This window comes from Micromys minutus (assembly GCF_963924665.1).
Source record: "Micromys minutus genome assembly, chromosome: 25".
Taxonomy (NCBI): domain Eukaryota; kingdom Metazoa; phylum Chordata; class Mammalia; order Rodentia; family Muridae; genus Micromys; species Micromys minutus.
In genome coordinates this window covers 9,210,332-9,219,516 of record NC_137960.1, presented here as the reverse complement: position 1 = coordinate 9,219,516, position 9,185 = coordinate 9,210,332, and positions in this window count along the sequence as shown.

The following is a 9,185-nucleotide window of genomic DNA, read 5'->3' as shown; positions in this document are numbered from 1 at the left end:
GAAGGGGGCTGGGAAGATAGCTTAGTGGGTTCAGTGCTTGCCATACAAGCATGAAGACCTACTATGGCAGCATGTGGATGAGAGCCTAGTACCAGTACTGGGAGAACACAGGCAGGTAGATCCCAGAGGTCATTTGGCTACTCAGCGCCTGTAAAACAGCGTGCTCCAGGTTCCGTGGGAGACCCCGTCTCAAAAATAACAAAACAGAATGGAAGGGCGAGGAAGAAGGCTCAAGAGGGTGATGGTGGCTGCTGCTCAAGACTGAGGACTTGAGTTCGATTCCTGGGATCCGTTAGCAGAAGAAAAGCACCTACCTCCACAGGTTCTCCTCCGACCACCACACGTGTGTGCTCCATGGTACGTGTGCCCACATCCACCCTCAAAAATAAGTAAATAAATGAATGAATAAATAGATGTGATTTTTTTTAAAAAAGGTGTTGAGAGATAAATGAAAAATACCCAGTGCCAACACCTGGCCTTGCCTAAACAGGAGCATCAGTCCAGGCGTGTGTACGCGGAGGGAAAAAAAAAAATCACCGCTCTGAAAACATTCTAGTCAGACTGAGTCACAGACCAGAAGGAATCAAACAAACACGGCATCCCGTTCCTAGACTAGCGGTTGACCGGGATTCATATCACACAGACGGGGAGGGGGGGGGGAGTTAATCGTTAAGTGTTCCCTAGTTTTATTATTCATGGAGAAATATGTGTGGCTGACACAGTCCAGACATGAACCCTACCTCTTGGCTCTAGGACACTGTGTGCTGCCTGTACCCAGAGGCCAATGTGCTACCACTTGGCTGGCCACAATCCCTGCCACCCGTGGCCTCCCAGGGCCCAGCTTCTGATGAGGTCTCCCTCCTCGCTGCATTGGCCTGACTCCCAGTAGGGCAGGGAGGAGCTTGCAATCTGTCCCGTTCCAGGCCCTTCATCCATGTACAGCAGAACGGGGAAAAAAAAAAATCATCTTTATTGAGGTGCAATTCACAGTCATGTGATGAAGGCTTCGGCACCCGAGGACATTCTTTCCATCAAGAGAATTCCCACTTCACCCAGGAGTCCAGCCCTCCCCAGTATCCTCTGCTCCCCACAGACTTCCTGCCAGAGCGGAGCCTTGCCCCTGGACAGGGCACACAGGAGGGACTCTTGCCCTGGGCACCCTATCGACGATTCTGAAGAGTCACCCAGAGCTCCTGTCGACACAGAGGTCATGGGATTGTCCTTCAGATACTGCTTCATGTCTGGGTTGCCGCTAGTTGTGAGCAGTTTCCAATAAAAATGCACGAGCATTGTAGGAATTCCTCCCGAGAAGGGACTGACTGTGTGAGGGAGACAGAGAGTTGGGCACACTTGCCTTTCCAAAACAGACGTACCACGCTCTACCCCGTAACTGCTGCGTGTTGCCGTCAGCACTTAGCACCCTCTTGAGGGCACGCCGTGGTCCCCCACTGATTGGTCAGGAACTATATTGATGTCAGACGCACGTTCACATGCTCAGTTCTTGCGTATTATACTTTTCTTACATTTGTCTAGTGCGCACGCGCACGCTTGCCACCACACGCACGCGTAGGTCAGCAGTCAGTTTGCAGCAGTCAGTGCCTCTCTATCTGGGCCCCAGGAATCTAGCTCAACCTGACAAGCCTGGTAACAAGTGCCTTTATCCCATTTGCTGGCCCGGATCTTTCGATCTTTCCTGTTTTAAAAACTGGGCATCCTGTGTTCTCAGCCCTAAGCTATGAGGGTTGTTTAGATATCCTGCATACCCTGTGTGGGTACTTTCTCCCAGGTGTGGCTTGATTGTTGTCCTTTTAATGGTATCTTTTGATGCCCAAACTGATAATTCTCTCTTTTGGAGACTTTGCTTCCTGGATCCTTAATGCCTCCCTAAAGGAAGGACTCTTACCCTCAGCATCCTATTTGGGAAGATGAGGTCTCCTTTTTAATCCCAGAATTTACGGCAACAGTTTGGATGCTGAATACCCCCTGAAGGCCCATGTGTTGAAGGCGTTATTCCCAGTGTATCATTACAGAAAGGTGATGGTGTAGCCCTGGCTATCCTGTAACTCACTTTGTAGATGAGGCTGGCCTCGAACTCATAGACATTCACCTGCCTCTGCCTCCCAAGTGCTGGTATGTACCACCATACCTAGCTGTGGACGGTACTCATAAAGGGTGGGACCTAGTGGGAAGTCTTTAGGTTACCAAGTGTACAGCATTGATCCTGAAGGTCACTGCTTGACCCAGCATTTTCCTGATTCCTTTGCTTCCTGACTGTAACATGAGCAGCTATGTTGTTCTACCAGATCCTGCCATGGCCCTCTGTCTCCCTACAGACCCAAAGCAATAAGGCCAAGCCCATTCTCACCCAAGATAATCCTCTCCTTTTGATCAGCTAATTGTCAAAGGACTTCTATTCGGTGGTAAGGGGGCACGTGGACTGCATAGGACCCCGTATGATGATGGGGATAGGCCACGCCCAAGTGTTCCAGTTCACAGTCCCCAGCTGCAGGCAGCAGGCAAACACAAGATATTCACTCGGGAATTGAAGTGTACAGCAGTATCATTAGTGTGGTCTTCTAATTTAGGGATGTGAACCACCTGAGGTTGTATTCATAAGTACAGTTAGATCGGTGTTTTCCCCCCACAGGGCTGGGAATGGCACCCAAGGTTTTATGCAAGACGGGCAAGCTCCTGTCACAGAGCTCCCTCATTCCTGGTGTCCGTTTCGTTCCCACGGGGACCTCAGTCATTCTTGAACTCCTTGAGTTTTCAAGACTGTCTATCCTCAGCGAGACACTTTTGCAAAGTGACTGTGAACTTTTTCGTTTGTTTGAGGCAGGGTCTCTTTACACATCCCTGGCTTTCCTGGAACTCTTTACCTAGGAGTGGCCTCAGACTCACAGAGAGCTGCCTGCCTCTGCCTCCTGAGTACTGGGATTAAGGGTATGAACCATTATGCATGACATTTAGCTGGGTTTTTTTTTGTTTGTTTGTTTGTTTTTTTTTTTTTTTTTTTTTTTTTATCCTTTTAACCATAAGCTTTTGGTCCTTTCACCTCTGGGATTGCCAATAGATTTATTAGGACTTTTTTTTTTAAAGCATGAACTGAAGTTTTTGGTAAAGCAAACAAACCCCACGTGCTGGTGTCAAAGATCTCACAAAAGTGACCCACTGATTACAGCCTTAGTGCTGTGACATGCTGGAATGTTGTGTATCCAGAGTCTCTCTCTGGCCATGTTTAGTTCCCTAAATAGCAGTCACTGCCCACTGCTGTGTCAGACCTAACACCCTTTGGATTAAATAAAACCTTTAGAAGGTATTAATGGCTTCTGCCAACCCTGAAGCTAAGAATGTCCCCAGATAGCATCCAAAGCAGAGAGACTCCCTTGCTGGTCTGTAACCTGCCTACCTAGTTTTTCCACCAGTGGATTTGACTTGTGGCGTTCTTTTGTTCCATGGACATAAAAGCTTGTGCAACCGCATCTATGTCAGAGCACGTTATCTGGAGCAACCGGAATCTGCATTCCTGAGCCATGGTCCCTCATTTTGGCTCAGAATAAACCATTCCATTCCCAAAGGGGATGATGGGAGGGATGGGGGCTCCTTCATATTCTGTATTATGAAGACATGCTTGAACTCCACGTTGTAAAAAGGAGTTGGGGGATGCATGTTCTGAACTGCCCAGCACAGACACACTGCTAATGGCTTGTTTGTTCCTAATTAACCCTTCCTAGACCAGGTGGCTCTGAGGTATACAAGGCTGACACCCGGAGAAACCAACTTGACACAGCAATTATCACCAATTAAGGCCACCTGGATCTAGATCCTCCTCCAGTTTCGTCTTGATTCTCTTCAGAATCTCCTCTTCCGTTTCTCCCAGCCTTAACCCCACCTACCTCTCCACTGTCCAATCATGTATCACCTTAACACCAACTCACATATGTGTCTGTTTGAGTGTCAGTGTGTCTCTGTGTGTATCTGAGTGTATCTGTGTGTGCGTGACAGCAGACCCCTCACCAGGCTGCCTGCTATGCCCTACTTCCTTGCTGACATTTTTCCCTCCCTCTGACAGCATCCAGACCTGTGCTAGAACAGAGGCTACCTAAGGGAACCTGAGGATTGGGAGTGGGAAGCAGGTCTCCTGAGGTGCCCACTCAGAACCATCCAGAATCCTGGACAGAAGAAAAACCATCTATAGTGACAGGTTTGAGGTGCTTTGGCCAAGACAGGGGACTGGAGCCTCTTTTGCTGAGCTTGGGAGTCTCTCTCCCACCATGGCCTCCCAAACACTGATCCTGAGGCTCTCGAGACCCAGAAGTGACAGTGGGGCTCCTGATTAGAGGAAACCAGCTGTCTGGTCTCCTGTCCCCATCCATGCTGACATCAGGGCTGACGAAAGGACCACACTAGTCCTACAGACCTGTGTGCTTGTCTCAGTCTCAAGTAGTTGTCTCAGTCTTGCTTCAGCAGCCTCATGTCACTGATGTAGGGGCTGGAGAGAAGGGGTAGCCACATCCCACTGCCCTTAAGACACCCAGGATTCACATGGTCACTGGGATGGTATGGTGCGTTTCTCTAGCACACAGCACCAGGCCCCTATGCTAGGGATGCCTTCCAAAGCCCTCCCTCCTCTGTTCTTTTTTTTTTTTTTTTTAAGGTTCATTTATTCTTTTATATTCTGAGTACACTGTCACTGTTTTCAGACACACCAGAACAGGGTATCAGATCCCATTACAGATGGTTGTGAGCCACCATATGGCTGCTGGGAATTGAACTCAGGACCTTTGGAAGAGCAGTCAGTGCTCTTAACTGCTGAGCCATCTCTCCAGGCCCTCCTCTGTTTTTTCCTCTCCCTTCTCCATATGCCCTCACTTGACTTCCCACTTTTGGCCCAGAGTTCACTCCATCAAAGCTGAATGGTCACCTTGGCTCCTCCCCCTTCAGTAACTATGTTGCAGACTGACCGTTGCCCCCTCACAATGCATGGCAGGAGGACTCAACTCCTAATGTTCCTTTTCTTCACTGGCTGAAGTCCACCTGGCTGCCCTTTGGTCCTAAGCCCTCCTATCCTGGAAACCCTGCTCTTGGGGGGAACAGATGGTTCTCTCTGCTTCAAAGTATGTCCTTCTGAACCTGAGGAGTCTGGCCAAGAGCTAGAAGGGGCCATTCCTGCCGCCATGGAACCTATAGGATCCTTATGGGAGGCCACCAAGTAAGTGTGTCTGAGTAAATGTCTTACCCAGAGACATAGTGTCTTCCAGGCTGGGTCAGAAACAGATGCATCTCCTAGGTTGGGTCATGTACTTGGTGTGTGGGCTAAGCTTTGTTTCTCAGGGTTACTATTGCTGTGATAAAAAACACCATGGAAAGGTTTGTTTCCCTTTCAGTTCTACAGCACTGTTCATTTTCAAAGGAAGTCAGGACAGGAACTCAAACAGAGCAGGAACCTGGAGGCAGGGGCTGAGGCAAACGTGGAGGGGCGCTGCGTACTGGCTTGCTCCTCATGGCGTAGTTAGCCTGCTGTCTTATAAGACCACCAGCCCCGGGATGGCCCCACCCACAGTGGTGTCCTCCCCCACCAAACATTAATCAAGAGACTGTCCAACAGCTGGGTCTTCTGGAGGCGTTTTCTCAAGTGAGTTCTCCTCCTTTCAGATAACTCTAGCTTGTGTCAAGTTGATATAGAACCAACCAGCACAAATGACTGTTTGTCAAGTTGATGCACACTGTCAAGCTATAACCTTTCCTTTCTTGTTCTTCCCCCCAAACCACACACAAATCTGAATTTTAAAAGTCCCACAGTCTTTGAAAATCCAAACACTTAAAAAAAAATAAGTCTTTTCTGAATAACCAGCCTCACTTAAAATCCAGTCTTTTAAAATTAAAAGGCTCTTGGGGCTGGAGAGGTGGCTCAGTGGTTAAGAGCACTGACTGCTCTTCCAAAGGTCCTGAGTTTAATTCTCAGCAAACACATGGTGACTCATAGCCATCTGTAACGGGATCCGATGCCCTCTTCTGGTGTGTCTGAAGACAGCCACAGGGCACCATTATACATCAGATAAATAAAACCAATTAAAAGTCTCTCAACTGTGGGCTTCTGTAAAGTCAAAAGTAAATTAAATACTTTCCCACTTCAAGAAGGAAAAACCAGGGCACAATAGCAATCAACTCAAAGTAAAACTAAACTCTTAACACAATAGTTTACTCAATGTCCAATCTCTGGGATTCACTCACTGTCTTCTGTGCTCCACCAAAGGGCATTTCTCTGGCTCTGCCCTCTGCAGCACACACAGCTTGTCTTCTGGGTTCTGATTGGCCACACTCCTCTGCTGATTCTTGGTGGTCATCCCATGGTACTGGTGCTCGCGCACGCACACACACACACACACACACACACACACACACACACACTGGAGTCTTCTGATGTAATTGGATTCCCCTTTCACCAGGAGCCTCTCCTGAGTGCTCTTAACCCAGCCACACAGTGCCAAGCCTCAGCTGCTCTCCATGTTGGAAACCAATGCTACCACCTAGGTGACTCTCACATGACCCAGTTTGGCTGCCAGCAGGAGGCATAACCTCGGCCACCTCAGGAACACAATGCTGACCCCGAGGAAACATTTTGCAGAAGACTTCACCTCAGAGATTCTGGTCTTGTCTCAGTCACAGCTGATTCTTCAGCCCCAGCTCACCAGCATCCATTGTCCCAGCAAAGCCAAGGTTTTACTTTAGTGGCCCTGGTCTCTTGTTAATCACAGCCAACCCTTCAGCTCTGGCTGACCGGACACCACAGATCCCTCACACAAATGGCCCCTTAGAGTCTTTGCTTCTCTCTGAAACTTCACAAGCCAGGCCTTCACTGTCTGCACGGATCTCAACATTCTCCTCCAAGCTCCTACAGAACATCTCATCAGACCCTCAACACTCAGTGGCTTTTCTAGCCCAAAGCTTAAGTCCTCCACAATCCTCAAAACAACATGGTCAGGTATCACAGCGATACCCCCCTATCCTGGTCCCAATTTGTCTTAGTTAGGATTATTATTACTGAGATGAGACACCATGAAAGGTTTTATTGGCTTACACTTCCATATCCCTCCCTGTTCATCATTAAAGGAAGTCAGGACAGGAACCCAAACAGAGCAGGAACCTGGAGGCAGGAGCAGATGCAGAGGCCATGAAGGAGTGTTGCTTACTGGCTTGCTCATAGAACCCAGGATTCCCCAGCCCAGGGATGGCACCACCCACAGTGATCTGGGCCCTCTCCCATCAATCACTAATTAAGAAACTGCCCTACAGCTGGATCTTATGGAGGGATTTTCTCAACTGAGGCTCCCTCTTTCCCTATAACTCTAGCATGTGTCAAGTTGCCATAAAGCTCGCCAGCACACCTTGTTGAGGGAAGGCTATGGTTCAGCCAGAGAGGGCTGCCTTCCCCTAGTATAGTATATGCTTAGATCTCCTCCGTGTATTGAGATTCTTTGTGCTGCTGGAATAGAAAGGTAGACTCTTGGAAAGCAGTCGTCCCAGTAGATTCTGACCTGGCCCTTATGCTGAGATGTGAGGCCTGGCTCTTCTTGGAGCTGGGCAAAGGCTAGGCGGGCCACAGTGGCCAGGGCATTGATCCGGAACAATATGGACTTTGGGACCATTAGCAAGGAACATAGTTGCTGGGCTCCCTGGCTAGAATGAACATGGCAGGGAAGCCCCATTCTGGTCTTTCTCTTCCTGGAGCTGTCCGTGGCAGGCCCAAGTGTTCTCAAGTGAGCCAGGACGATGGGAGGAAGTGACAGCTGGGCTTCTTTCCCTCATGAGTCTTGCCAACCCGAGGATGGGATGGTGTCAAGTGCCCATCTTATTCTTCACGATCTTTGCATAGCAGAAGTGCCAGTCTATCTTGCTGGTAGGAGGCACAGAGCTAAAGAGCTCCCCAGAGGCACCCCTGAGTTGGGGTGGACTGCTTGTTCCTAACCTCAGAGCCCAGCCCCCACAGTCTTGCTTCTCACAGACCCACTGGGAAATGGAATAGAGGTATAGGGTTTTAGACAAACCTTAGGTCAGTGGGTTCTCAACCTGTGAGGGGGATCGAATGACCTTTTCACAGGGGTCGCCTATGACCATCAGAAAACACAGATATTTACCATTATGATTCATAACTGTAACATAATTACAGCTTTGAGGTAGCAACAAAAATAAATTTATAATTTGGGGAGACAGGTCGCCACAGCATGAGGAATTTTATGAAAGGATACCAGCATTGGGAAGGTTGAGAACCCCTGTTCTGGATGATGTTGGATGGGCAAAAAAAAAAAAAAAGTATATATATATATATATCTATCTATCTATCTATCTATCTATCTATCTATCTATATATATATATATATATATATCTTCCCCTCCGTGACATATGGGCCATGTGGACTGGGTACCACTACCTGCTCCTGCTGGTAGTGTGCTCTCACTGAGCCCCAAAAGGGCACAGACCTGTCTGGCACAGAAATAGTCACAATCTTCCTCTACACCCCATCCTCTGCCTCGTCCAGGGGTTGGTTCTTGTAGGGTCCCATTTGCCACATCCTCGGGGCAGTTGCTCTGAGACCTTGGCCTTCAGTAGCAAGTGGCTCGAGGGCGCAGGTAACAGACACAGCCAGATAAGGGAGTCCTCCAGCTACCTGGCCATCAATTCCAAAGAATTTGACATTTGTTCCTGTTCCTTTCAACTCACAAGGACTCACGTTGTTGGACCAAGTCTACCATAGTAACAGGGTCGGGCAGATTTCCCAGGCAGCAGGAGCCCAAGAGCACATGAGTCTACTCTGCAAACATGTAGAGAAGAGGCATTGCGTTTCCCAAACGCCCCATCATGCCGCCATTGCTTTCCACAGCTTTGGCCTGAGAAGCATTCTAGCTTCCTTTGTATAGCAACATAAGTGGCCAGCACCTTTGCATGTACCACAGAAGGCCCAAGTCCAGACGGGTGTGGCCGCCATAGGCTGGGGAGGAGCAGCGCTGGTGTGGAGACTGGGTTTTCACACCTAGGACCCCTATACCTCTACAGATGACCACCGGGGTTAACCTCCCTGCATCCCCACCTTGGAATCTACTAAGCCAGAGTTACAGGTCGGTCATTCCTCTTTGGACCCATGCCCCTCCCCATTCATTCTACTTTGTTCCTAAAGTCCGAGGTT